Source organism: Xiphophorus couchianus, chromosome 7, assembly GCF_001444195.1.
Source record: "Xiphophorus couchianus chromosome 7, X_couchianus-1.0, whole genome shotgun sequence".
NCBI lineage: Eukaryota > Metazoa > Chordata > Actinopteri > Cyprinodontiformes > Poeciliidae > Xiphophorus > Xiphophorus couchianus.
In genome coordinates this window covers 13,076,877-13,089,782 of record NC_040234.1, presented here as the reverse complement: position 1 = coordinate 13,089,782, position 12,906 = coordinate 13,076,877, and the positions used below count along the sequence as shown (strand labels likewise).

The following is a 12,906-nucleotide window of genomic DNA, read 5'->3' as shown; positions in this document are numbered from 1 at the left end:
ATGTAGCTGTGCTTCTGTGTATAAAATAACCCAATAGGGGAACAATCTGCATAAGAAAAGAATGAAAGGAACATTATCTTTGTTCATGTTCATCTTTATCTGACAGTTTTCTCAAAGACATGAGGCTTTTATATTGCAGATCAGAGGGGGGAAATCATCAAATGGATGAGTGGATAGAAATTTCTGCCCTAACCCTCCTTCCTGCAAATCTCTACTCTTCTTTATGCCTACTTTGGAAGTCACTCACATATGCAGTCACATTTGCCTTCACACACAAACACATTTCAACAGTATTTGACGGAGTGTCCACTTTTTTGTAAAATGCTGGGTTCGGTTTTCAACTATGTAACTGATGTAGCTCACCCTATAAAGGTCAAATAATAATTTTCTTCTCTACATTGATGGTAGGATGGAGCAGGAGATTTATTTAGGTGCTATCCCAGTTACCTTCTGCTGAAGAAAGAGCTAAACATCTATTTACATCCCCATCTATTGTCTGAACCTAACCAATGTTCAGTAGCTATGGATTATAAGTAAAAGAACAATATCCTTGATACAGTTGGCTATAGGTTTTCTGGACTCTGTTTTGAAGGGACTCCGGTGTCCGGTGGGGCGTCAGAGTCAATGAATCCCCTACATCAAATGGAGCTAGACGAGATGGTTCAGGTATTTGGTCAGAAAGTCTTCTAGGGCCTCACTTTGGCTCTTTTTCAGGCTCAGAGAAGAGTCACTGGAGAAAAACAAGAAGCTGCTAGAGGGACTATAAGTTCTTAGAAGGCCTTGAAAAAATGAGAAATGTGTCACTGGGGAGAGGGATGTCAGGGTTTCCGTCAATCTTGAGTAAGCAGAAGACAATGGATGAATGGATACAAGTACACTCACATTCCACTTTATTAGATACATCTGTTCAGCTTCTTGTTAACAGAAACAACAAATCAGCCAATCACACGACAAAAACTCTGCATTTAGGTATTTACACATGGGACTCGCTGAGTTTAAAATTGAACATCAAAATGAGACGAAATGGATTTCAGTAACCATCTATTGTACATGGAATGACTGTTAATGCTTAGGTTAAACTCCTCTGCTAAAAATGGGAAACTGAGGCAACAATCCATACAGAGCCACCACTACAGGAACTTTTTTTTCACTGACATGGCGCATCCTCATAATAGCTAATAGACTAAAATATTGATCAAATAAAATTTATTTTAAAAAAGCATGTTTCTCTGTTTCATCCAGTTCAGAATCATAATATGGAGAACGAGAAGTTAAAAATGAGATAAGAGAGGTGAGATGAAATCTAGTTTGTTTTTCTGCTTGTCTCAATATCCTGCATGCTTCACCGTATTTTTTCAGAGTTTAGTTCTCCTCTACTATCCGACTACATCACACAGAGGCACATAATACACATGTCATACAGTGTAAATAGTCATGTGTCACTTATTCCCACCATCTGCTTATGGGCTTTTGATATGCACTTGTAATTAGAGATTTAAACCTCTCTCTCTTTCTGTTTCTCTTTACAAACACACAAGCACAGGCACTGACGTGTAAACTCCTAAATCTCCCTCCATCGTACTCTCACTGACTCTCTCCCTTTCAACTACTCCCCCCGTTTTTAACCCAAACTCCCCACCTCCCCCTCTTTTTCTCCTCCCTGTCTCTTAAACTCTCACTGGCTCTCTGGTGGGATGTCAGTGGAGGATTTCAAGCCTGTTGGTGTGGATGTAGAGCGAACTGGGAGTTGGTATCTCTCACGTTTGTTCCGTATCTTAGATCTCTTCAACTGAGATCAAGCTATTTCTGGATTTTATTTCCCAGTTGGAAAGAAAAAACTTCAAACTACGGCGAAATGCTCTGAGGTATGGTGCTCATTCTCTCTGGTTAGTGTCTGTTTTTTTTTTCTGCATGTCACATGAGGCCCAGAAGCACACTGTTGAATATTTTTTCAAAATATTTAAACTTTGATAATTTACCATTTAGATGGAAGTTTTTTTTGTTTTTTTTTTACACTAAGATTGAATGTCTTGTCTCTGTCTTCAAAAGTTACAATTATTTTTGTCTGTTCTTGATTCATGCATGCATGCATGCAAAAAAATATATATCCAAATTAGACTCCAATTTTCTAGCTTGATGTTTGGACACAAAACACACATCTCTTTACCTTAGAGATGTTTGAATGTCTGCTAAAAATGCTCTCACTCATATAAAACTTTGGGTATCTTTCATCTAAACACTGTGGAACTGTGTGGTGTCTGTGGCCTCCTATTATATATATTTATTTATTTTTTTGCGTGTGCGTTTATGTGTGTGTGTATTATCCTAGACTTTAACCAAACAGCCTAGTGGATCTGTAACACTTTCATATCATATTGGCACAGAAACTGTGCCAATATGATATGAAAGTGTTACATGTATTCTTTTGCATTACTGGCATGCTTGATTTAATATTAACAAGCAGCAAGTTGAAAAGGTCACAACGGTTGCTGGTAATTTCACTCCTTCGCACCTTCATTGTTTTGGTTGAATTACATCTGCCTTCTTTGGAAATGAAACACACCCATCTGCAGTGGGATGTTCTTACTTACCATAAATCAATTCATACCTACCAGGGTTGCGGTTGGCGCTGTCTGATAACCTCAGTGGAAAATAGCATGGTTTAACAAGATCATAACATTTACACAGCAAGTTTAAACATAAATATATTTCTTAAATGTTAGAAAAAAAAGTTTTGATCTCTTCTAACAGCTTGCTGATCATTATTAAACATTTGGGGAACAGAGAGCACTTCACGACTCCAGTCAGGTCTGCATGTTCTCACATCTTAATAAAGGGACTTTTAACTTAGACATTCATCAGAAAGTTTTTGAGATTTTGAAGGTAGTAGATTTTAAAAACGTATTCATGCCTGTGCCATAGGAACGAGACATACCTCATTTGAAAACTGACACCCCCAATTATTGTCTTCATATTTTCTACCTTATTGTAGGAAATAATACCAGCAGGAGGTAAGTTAGAGTTATCACAGGCTGACATATATATTAAGAATTTAGTGGCCCAAACTAGTTTCCAATATCACAATCAATGGAAATAATACTTACTTTGAAGAATACACAAAATTTGAGCATTTCTTTGACAATTTACCTTCAGTTCATAAAAACAACCAGCTGACACACAGTGGTTTAAGTGTATTGGTGCAAAATTAGTTTGCAGATATGAAAGAGAAGAATGAAGGGACCAAATGGCAATATGTAGATGTACAAAAGGGGTATAAAGGGCAGTGAAGACAGCGAGGAGAACAGATTTAATGGTCCATACAGCTTTATATGCACAAAAAATAGCAGAGCATCAGTACAGCTGAGGTTTTGTTTTCTGCCACCTTCCAAAAACAGATAAAAGCCTCAGCTTTTGTTTCACATGAGCTCACAGATGGCCTCATTCAGCATCTACGCGCCCCGGTGACTGTGAGGAGCAGAAATAGACAAAAAGAAATGAGAGAATGTGGGTTAAACTTGTTGATGTTCGAATTCAGGGACATTGTGAAATCAGAAATGTTAAACAGACTGTAAAAATAAACCCATCATGGTGTTAAAGGAGCATCGACCATTTCAGAGAGTCTTCTCTTTGTGATGCGCATTTGTTTTGTCTGTCTGCGTACTTGCTACACCCATCTGTCTCTGTGCTCTTCCAAAAATTGAGTGGGGGTTTGTTTTCCTTTCAAGCTAAAAAGATTTTGGCAACAGAACTGCCTCCACAGAACACTATTCGACCCGTGAGGCAGGGAGGGCAGCGGGGACAATAGTGGGGGGCTCAACTTGCAACTGCACGGCCAAACTGCTGCTGTGAGGTCCGTGAGCATGACCCTTCACCCCATCTGCTCTATGGGTACCACACTTAGGCTTACCCTGTCCTGTGACCCCAACTTTTTATATTCTTTCTTTTCCGTTTCTTGTTTTAACTTCACAGTAGATGTTGCTGATGTCTCTGAGAATGCATAATGTCACTAACTTGGATCCATTGTGATCACAGTTCTTCATGTTGTGTCTCAGACAGAGCTGTCACAAGTCATTGGTTTGCTAAATTGCTAAATTGCTTAGAGCTCTCAAGGTCAGCACCATCACAAATTGGATTGGATCTAAAGGTATTTTTTTGTTGTACATAAAAACAAAGAGTTACTTCTGTCTAAAAATCTTAAAAAGAACATACTCTGTATACCAAATACACATCATTTTTACTTAAACTGCAAGTTGTGGAAGCATAGAAAGTATTTCAACAATTTTTCAGCTGTCATTTAATTTACATCCACCGCTCAAGTTTAGGTCTTACTGGGTGATTTTTCAAACTCTGATTGGTGGTTGATGGTTTAATGGGAATGGATCCCCAAGTCCCATTCTGCTGCGTTGGACCCATACAATTTTGGACCAGTGTTGGTCTTAAAAGTTTTTTCTATCCCTCCTCCCATAAAGTAATGAGCTGGTTTATTGGTTGCAGGGAGCATATACACAAACTGGAATAACTGTCCCTTTCTCCAGTGACTTTTCTGTGTAAAAAGGATTTTGATGAATCAGCAAACCCGCTGGCTGAGCTGCACCACTGGACCCATGTTTAGGAAGATTTAAATAGCTTCTTTCTTGCATGACTAAGAGGAGCAATGCTTATTTTCAAAAGTCAGCTATAGAGTGCTTCTTCTAAATGTCAAGGCAGTATAATAACAATATTATAAACAGCTTAAAGAGGTGAAAAAATGTGATGTTTTTAAATACTAAAAACTGGAAAATAGCTGATGGCAAAATATGTTATTTGCATTTTTCAAGTTCTGTCCCGAAGCTGATCTATTCATAGATGGTTTCCACTCACGGGGTTTCCTTTGTGGATCATTTTACAGGGATAACCCCCCTTCCTTCCCAGTAAACCACTCAGAAAAAAAAGACACATCCACACACAAACACAGACACTGAATGGATGGATTGATTTGAAGTGCCCGATCTCAGAAGGCAAACAGCTGACTGAGCAAACTAAGTAGGGGGTTAAGATGGGATTATATCATCTGGAAGGAAAAGCCACAGGTTAATCTCATTTTCTGTTGTTCTTATATTTCTCAAATTCACACTAGAATGTGGACTTCATTGATGATTTGAAAAGGACAGTAGTGATTTCTTTAGGGAAATATCTTCCTTTACTTTTTCAATGTAAAACAAAAATAGAAATGTGTTATTATTATCCTACATCGCTAATTAGCCTGGTCATTCAGAACAATAACTTTTAAAAAAATCTAACTTTATTTCTGACAGGCAACTAACACAAACTCTACAAAAATTCATACAGATTCATAGACAAATCAAATGCAGCATAATTATCAAACTAAACAATATTGCTTTAAAGTACAATTCCCAATCCATCTGTTTTCAAAGCAACATCTCATAGGAATTTTAAGCTGCTAATTTTCTAGTTTGCTACATCAACACGTAGAAATCCAGTTTTAGGTTTTAGGTTTGTTTAGACTTATAGATCCTTCAATGAAACTGCAGTCTAACCACAAATTCTGCAGTAGATTGGTTAATGAGTAATCATAATATTTTTTTCCACTGCTTATTTGTGTAACGTTGCTGCTAAGTAAACCTTTTCACTCCATGAACAGCAGTAAATTAGCCTGGTGTGAAAACATTTTTTTTTTCTTTGGTATTAGACTGTGCCTTACAGTTTTATTTCAAAAGACAAACAAAAAAGCAACTATATTTTAGGTGTCATACATGAAGCGCTTGTGTTTTTATATACTCCAACCACTACAAGCTGCACACCAGCTGCCTTGCAGTTTTTTTCGCTGCTGATTGCACTATTAAAAAGGAAATCCCCAAACTCGTCTTGGATGCAGCTTGTTATCTTCTATACCTTTTCTGTGAAAACCTGCCCGTGCAACCAGCAGCACAACTGTGACATCCACTCCCTGGGATTTAGTTAGTCAATGCTCATCTGTACCGTTTTGTGGTTTTCTTTGTTTAAAAAAATCTCACATTTCTGCATAAATTGAAAATGCAAGATGGAAATGGGACCCTGGGTATTCCTTTAAGAGGGGCCTCTGGGAGTGGACAGTTGGTTGACTCAAACCACAGTAAAGCTAATGACAGGTGGTGGGAAGCACTGCTGGCAGCAGCCACAACATGTTATTTGGGACCATTCCAGGAGGCTAAGATTAAATCCAAACCTTCGGTTTTAGATTCCCCCTCCCTCCAATCTGATGAAGCTTTGTCATGAAAGCAGTCTGAAGGGATTCAGCTTTAAACAGGTGGAGCAGCTGATATGAAGACTAAGTGAAGCCTGAGTTGACAGTTGTCTTTGTTAGAAGTCTAGGCTGTCGCCCATCTGACCTTATTTCTTTATGAAAGTCTTCCACAATGTTAATGGAGGCATGCTGCTGCTGCAATCTGACTGGTGCCCTGAGTGACTTCCTTCCAGGGCTATCATTAGATGCTGTGTCAGTAGTAAGAAAATCAGTGTCAGGGTCAGTGTCTGGGCTTGCTAGGACATGTTGTAGCTATGTGTGTGTATGTATAAATTAATATTAATCCCCTGTTTGAAACTGGAAGGAGAAATGTGCAATTTTAATCAACAATGTTATGAAATTACTGGGTATGAACACAATAAACGTGGGGGCTTAAATGTTATTAGGATAATTCTCTGTGTAGGTGTAGCTGCTGAAATCTGGATTTTGAAACATGACTAATAGAGCATGTTGGGGGCAGTGAAGATGTTTTTCAGCAAGCAGGACAACCACAAATAGAAAGAGAGACCCACCAAAAAGATGAGAGCAACCACTAACAAATCTGGTTGTTTTTCTGCTGGGCAGGTGCATCAAAAGTAGCAGCTTCAGTGCTCCCATCAACATTAAGTGGATAACACACACATACGCACCCCCTCATGTACTGACCCTCCCCCTCACTGCACACAGATACTTGTCCACCTACCCGCTACTTTTGCTTGTAGCCAGATAGGGTGTATTAGAGTGTTGAGTACAAGCCCGGCTGCAGAGCTATGCTAATGATTTGAACAAGATCGGTTAAGCATTCCCTTTAAAAACACTGCTTTGATGTTGCCAAGAAGCTGTGGGGGAAGTTTCTGTAGTGATGAAAGATAGAGTCTAGCTGTGATGTTTGTGTGCCTGATGTCAAACATGTCATTTCTCACATTTAACCTTAACCAACTGAAGGTAATAGGGACTGATACCCCCCTCTGTCAGTGCCATGATGTATCTCTATCTGCTAAGCACAGAAACAAAAACCACAAGAGTGTACCGAGAATGGATGGAAAAACCATATAGGTAAGATTGATCAAGCAGCAGAAGATGGTTAGGTAGAGGCAAGAGGATCTGAGGTATAGATAATGTACTCGAGAAGGAAAGAACTTATAGTGAGTGGTGATAAAGGACTGCCTGCTAGTCTTGTTATATTCCCTGTCATTTCTGTGAGTGTAGATAAGAGCTCTGAAGCAGGGGATAATTTCAAGGTAAAGTAGAAAGTCAGACCCCAGTCTAGGGGAAATTTCCTCAGATTTAGATTGTAGACTCCCTCCGGTGTGTGTGTATCCCTTGTAATTTCACACTTCTAAAGGACTTCAGTCCCAATATTCTCTGAATGTCTACCTTCTCTCCTCAATCTCATAAAGTTTCCATCTTCTACCTTTACACATTAGTGCCACATTTGAAAGTTTACCATAGACCATGGCACATAGAGTTCATAGAATATTTCAGGATTTTCAAAGTGACACTGTTTAAAGATTATAAACAATTAATATCTTGCCCCGCAGCTGTCATCTTTACTTAACATGAGTCCATAGTAGCTGATCTGTTTACTTTGTCCTTTATGAAAAGTTTCTTATAAATGCAGCATTGTTTATAAAAAGTAATCATTAATCAAACTTGGCTTGGAGAGCTTTCTAAGGAGGAGCTTTGTGGAAATAGATGGCACTTTGTGTGAGCAAGCATCAAGAAATACCCAATGGCTGGCATAGGAAGATTGAAGGATTTCTCAAACAGGCATAAAGAAATAATAATAAAAAAACACTGCTGCAAGTATGTTTTTGGTGAAGGAAAATAAGATGATGTAATGCTAAAAAAAGTCTCTTTTACATAATGCCCTCCTTCCCTTTTAAATTAGCATAATTGAAGATTTAGAGGATGGCTACTTAGGTTATATCCACTTTAGTTAGTTTTGAATTTTGGTAAAATAATTTTACTAAGATAGTTCTCAAGGGCTACCTTCAAAACCAACTGAGAGCAAGTTGTTAAACCAAATTTTCTTAGTTTGTTGTCTCATTTACATGCAGCATAATATACAACCCAAATCACACCAGGTAATCACTCTAGAGTCTTTAGACCATGCTGCCTACACAAAATAGATTTCCATTGTAACTCCATCCAATTACTTTGCAAACTTGAAGAAGTTAAGGCAGGACAACTTAAAAAATGTAGCTCTCTTATCTAAGTTTCATGGCCTCTGGTCAATCACCTTTCAGCCCAGATTTTTATGACATACCGAGTCTGCAGGAATAAAATTGCCATCAGCAGGTGGCGCCAAACACAGAAACCAAGTAGACCGAGATGACCACGAGCAGAAAGGCAAAACAAATATTTTTTTGAGGACAAAACATTTTGCTCTCCTTGTTTGAATATTTTCGCAACCAAGGAGTTACGAGAGTGTGTGGTAAGAAATGACCAAAATCTATTTTCCTGTACTTTTTTTTTAAAGTGAGGAAAAAACGTGATGCGCATGCGCATTGGCAGTATTTTGATGTTTAATGGCTATGGGCAGGGATTACGCCGCACGCAAGATGCCAAAGTTGAAAATTGTAGCAAATAAAATCAGGAGTTCGGGATGTGGTAACATTTGAATAATTAAAAAAAACCCTGGAAAACAAAGCAATGGTGGCAGCATATGGCATAGTACACGATGAAAACGAAAACACGTTCGTCGATCCGTTTGTATCCTGACGGAAGTGACTGAATTCAGGTGAGCTAATTGGAAACATCTGTGATGTGACGTGCATTAGACTATACAACAGATGGCAACAATGAGTAATATTGTTGTAATTTGTTTAAAAACAAACTAGAAATACGCGAAAACGTAAGCCAAGAAACCGAGCGTTATCATTTCCAGTTTATTCATTTATTTAATGTTCAGGAAAAATGAAGGTAGACGTCATAAAGATTATGCTAGCACAATGTGTATTTTTTAAAATCATGCAGCGCATGCATTGTATTTTCATCCAATTAGAAATAGAAAAATGTTGAAGTCTGTAAAATGACCCCAGCTCCTACTTGCAGTCATCATCAGCATAATGTTTTCATGTTTACAAGGATAATTTTAAGTATGATAGCTACAACAATTAAAACTTGTGATGATGACCCCTGTGAACCTATCACGGTATTTTGCAATGATAAATTCACAAAATGATTTTTGTATAAATATTTTTGCCTTAGTAGTGTTTAGAATAAAAGTCAGAGACTTGTACCTTTTACAGAGGTCACTACTGTAGATTTTTAAAAAGCAAAGATTCTGCCTTGAAAATAGACATTCTTCTTATATTCCTTTTCAAAAATAATACATTGCAGCTAGTTATTGTAATTCAAGTAGAAATTGTTTCTAATTTGTAGTAGAATCTGGGCTTTGCACAAGCTAATTGTCAATCAGCTGACTTTTGTGTATAACAGGTAGAACATTAACTAATTTCTCATAGGTACAAAATATGTTTGTCCTCAAGTTCCCTAAACACTGTTCTGTTAAACAAAAATGTCAGCAATAAATCGTCGATTTATTGCTGACTGTAGGAATACCACATTGATTACCAATCAATGTGGTATTCCTGTATTCCATAATGCCACATTGATTATGTGGTATTATGTGGTATTCTTGTTTTTTTTATTATTATGGAAAGTAGCAGAACTCCCACAAACAAAATCAAAGAAAAATGTGGTGATTAAATTTTATTTGGTTAGATTTTAGATTTTAAAGACTCAAATGAGGTAAATTCCAGTCAAATGTTAAAGTGGACGTAATCCATTTTAATAATAATGAAAAAAACTATTTTAGTAATTTAATTAGGCCAAATTGTTTAATTGAATTACCCAAATAAAATTTGTGGCAACATTTGAGTTTGCAAATTAATTTGGCTGCACTAAACAAAAGTATCTGTAGAATTGAAGTGAAGGTCAGTGAGATTAATTTGGTATGTTGCACATTAAATGCTCGTCTGCTTTCTCTGCGTACAACAAGATATGTACAAATAGACAGAGATTGCAGTTTTTATTAGAGTAAAGATTGTAATCTTGGCCAGATTATCCGAATCACCTCTCCAAGGTTAATATCAGCATTAATGGCAAAGAAGGTAATGATGGTGCTGTCATTAATTATTCATCATCTGACTTAACATTGGATTTGGGGTTGTGTGTGAAGGCAGCAAACTAATACATCTGTCTGTCACCATCAGCCTCGTAGTTTATGCATTCTTTTTTGTGGCGAGCAGAGACATCTATTTGATGGATCAGTCAACAACTTTTTCAGTTTTTTTTGTTTGCCATGACAAAAAAACTTCCTGCGTAGTGCACAAATTCGCCAAGACACAGAGGCTACCGTAGGTGAATCCAGGCAACTCCCTTTTCTATGAACCTCCTAAATTTCTTTTTCTTTTGCTATGAGATAGTGAAGAGGGAGGTGCTTATGAGGCTGAGGGTGTTAACTGCACCCTTCAGATGGAGTAAGTGGGCTGGGCTCACCAGGGTCTGGAGTGAGAATGGGGGGGTGGGTAGGGATGTAGAGAGAAAGAAAGGCAGATGTACAAGAATGTATACAGTTGCAAGCGGTGGAGTTTCCATGACCACGGGAAGGGGAATGAATGAATGACATCAGAGTGGCAGGAACGTGAGAGAGTGTGAAATTGATTTGTGTAGCACGGGGAGACGATCCTTTCTGGGTTTTCACCACGCAGACACATTTCCCTCCTCTCTTTGCACGAGTGTCTCCTGTGGAAGGGGCTCTCTCTGGTAAGGCATTGCTTTTTATCTCTTCTCTCGTACTTCTCACACTCTTGGTTCATTATAAGAATAATATTGTAGGTGTAAGTGTGATTTCTTTTTTTTTTTTTCTTAACCTTGTGGGAAACAAACATGGGTGTATGTGAATGTTTCATTTGCTGCTGCCGGTGTGTGTCATTAGGAATGAAGAGAGAGACAGATGTGCCATGCAGTTGTCAGAGTGTCTAAATTTACCACAAGATGCTTATTGGAGAAGAATGTGTGTGTTTTTGGCTGGGAATGAACAGCTGATTGTAGCCAAAAGATTCCTGTGTTCAATCTGTGCTGTTAGTGAATTGTCAAGGGTAAAACTAGATTTTAGAGCTCTTTGGCTTGATAATGTGTGTGATTGTCTTAGAGAGTAAGAGACAGATTACTTGTTTGTTGTAATGATCTTAGTTGTTGGTTTTCTTTGTATTGTTTCTCTGCTTCGCTATGCTGAAGAGTCCTAATATTCACTTTTGATTCAACATCTTGTCCAGTTTTTCAATTCGAATTGCTTAGAGCTACTCTTTTTTTCTTTGCTGTTCCACTTTGAGTAAATGTGTTTATGGTATTTTAAATAAGATATTACCATATAATGTCTTTTATTACATTGATTAAGTTGAAATCATATTTGAAGGGCTTGTATATGCATTTTTGCATTGTGGTCTTTACTAATTGTGGTCAGGTTTCAAGTTTTAAAAAAATACATTTTTATCTTTATATTAGATGTAGAGAAATAGTACAAGAAAATAAAAATAAAAATATAAAGAATAAAGTAGACAAACATGCAGCCAAAATTCTTCAATGAATGAAGACTTCATAATTTGGGGTGTCACTATCATAAAACTATGGCCACAAATTAGAGTGTTTTTATTTTTTTGCCAGAAAACAAGACAGTGTTAAATTTTTGATTTAAACACCCTGTTTAATAGTGCTTACTTTAAGAGCATAACTACATTGAAAATTAAGATTTTAGCCCAAACAACATCAAGGTTCTCATTGCATATAACAAATAACATGTCTTGTTATTTTGGGCATACTTACTGGTGTGATAATTTGAAAGGACACGTACTTGAAAGTCTAAAGTTTGTCTGTAGGCGGCTGCAGACGAATGTTTCTACCACACTTCATGCTGAGACTCAGCTGTGTCTTAATCGACCTCCCACATTTTACACACAGAAATTTACCTACAGGTATAGCCAATTTTCATAGTTTCCAAAGTTTTAATGGTGAACACATGTAAAGCACAAGCTTTCAAATTCATTTTCCTCTTTACAGGTTTTAATGTAATAGGGAGTAACTCCCAAAAATGTATTGCCATTCATGCATGCACTTTGTGCTTTTAGGAGATATGTAGCTACATAAGCATTTTGAAAAATAATGGAAAATCTAACTATGATTTGAATCTTATGCTTTTTAATGCCTAAATATTTATGTATTCACTTATTTAAATCTAATGTTTTAAATATTTTATATTTATGGTGATTTGCTTTGATATGGATGCTGGCATGGCATTCCAACTCAGGTGTAGCTCACTTTGCATTGAGATGAATGTGGAAAATCTCCTGAAATGACCCTTGCATGACAAAGAGGCAACGTGAAACGATGAAGACTAGAAATCACAGTAAAGTCCATCAAAATCCATCCAGAATGGCTGCAGAGTAAAGGCATGTAAGAGATTAGATGAGCGGTCAAAGGATTAACATTTACGTGATTTATAAAGCATTATCTTTTAATAGGACTAGCAACTGGATCTGGATTCAGAAAATGTTTTTTTATTCAGATTTACAGCTAAATCTGCACAAGGCAACAATTTTATCGAAACATGACTGTTTTATTCAGCAAGCGTATAGAGC

General features: G+C 37.3%; 1 protein-coding gene across 2 annotated transcripts in view; it reads left to right on the top strand.

Annotated features, from left to right (window-relative positions):
* The first annotated feature begins 1,711 nt into the window (after positions 1-1,711).
* myo16 (myosin XVI) overlaps positions 1,712-12,906 on the top strand; it is a 113,162-nt gene continuing 101,967 nt past the window's right edge. Inside the window, exon 1 of one of the 2 annotated variants that reach the window (XM_028023224.1) lies at positions 1,712-1,865. The gene's annotated coding sequence lies outside the window, so the exon portion shown is untranslated. Of the gene's footprint in view, positions 1,866-10,840; positions 11,036-12,906 lie in introns of those variants that run through there. The other variant, XM_028023225.1, reaches the window with a different exon arrangement.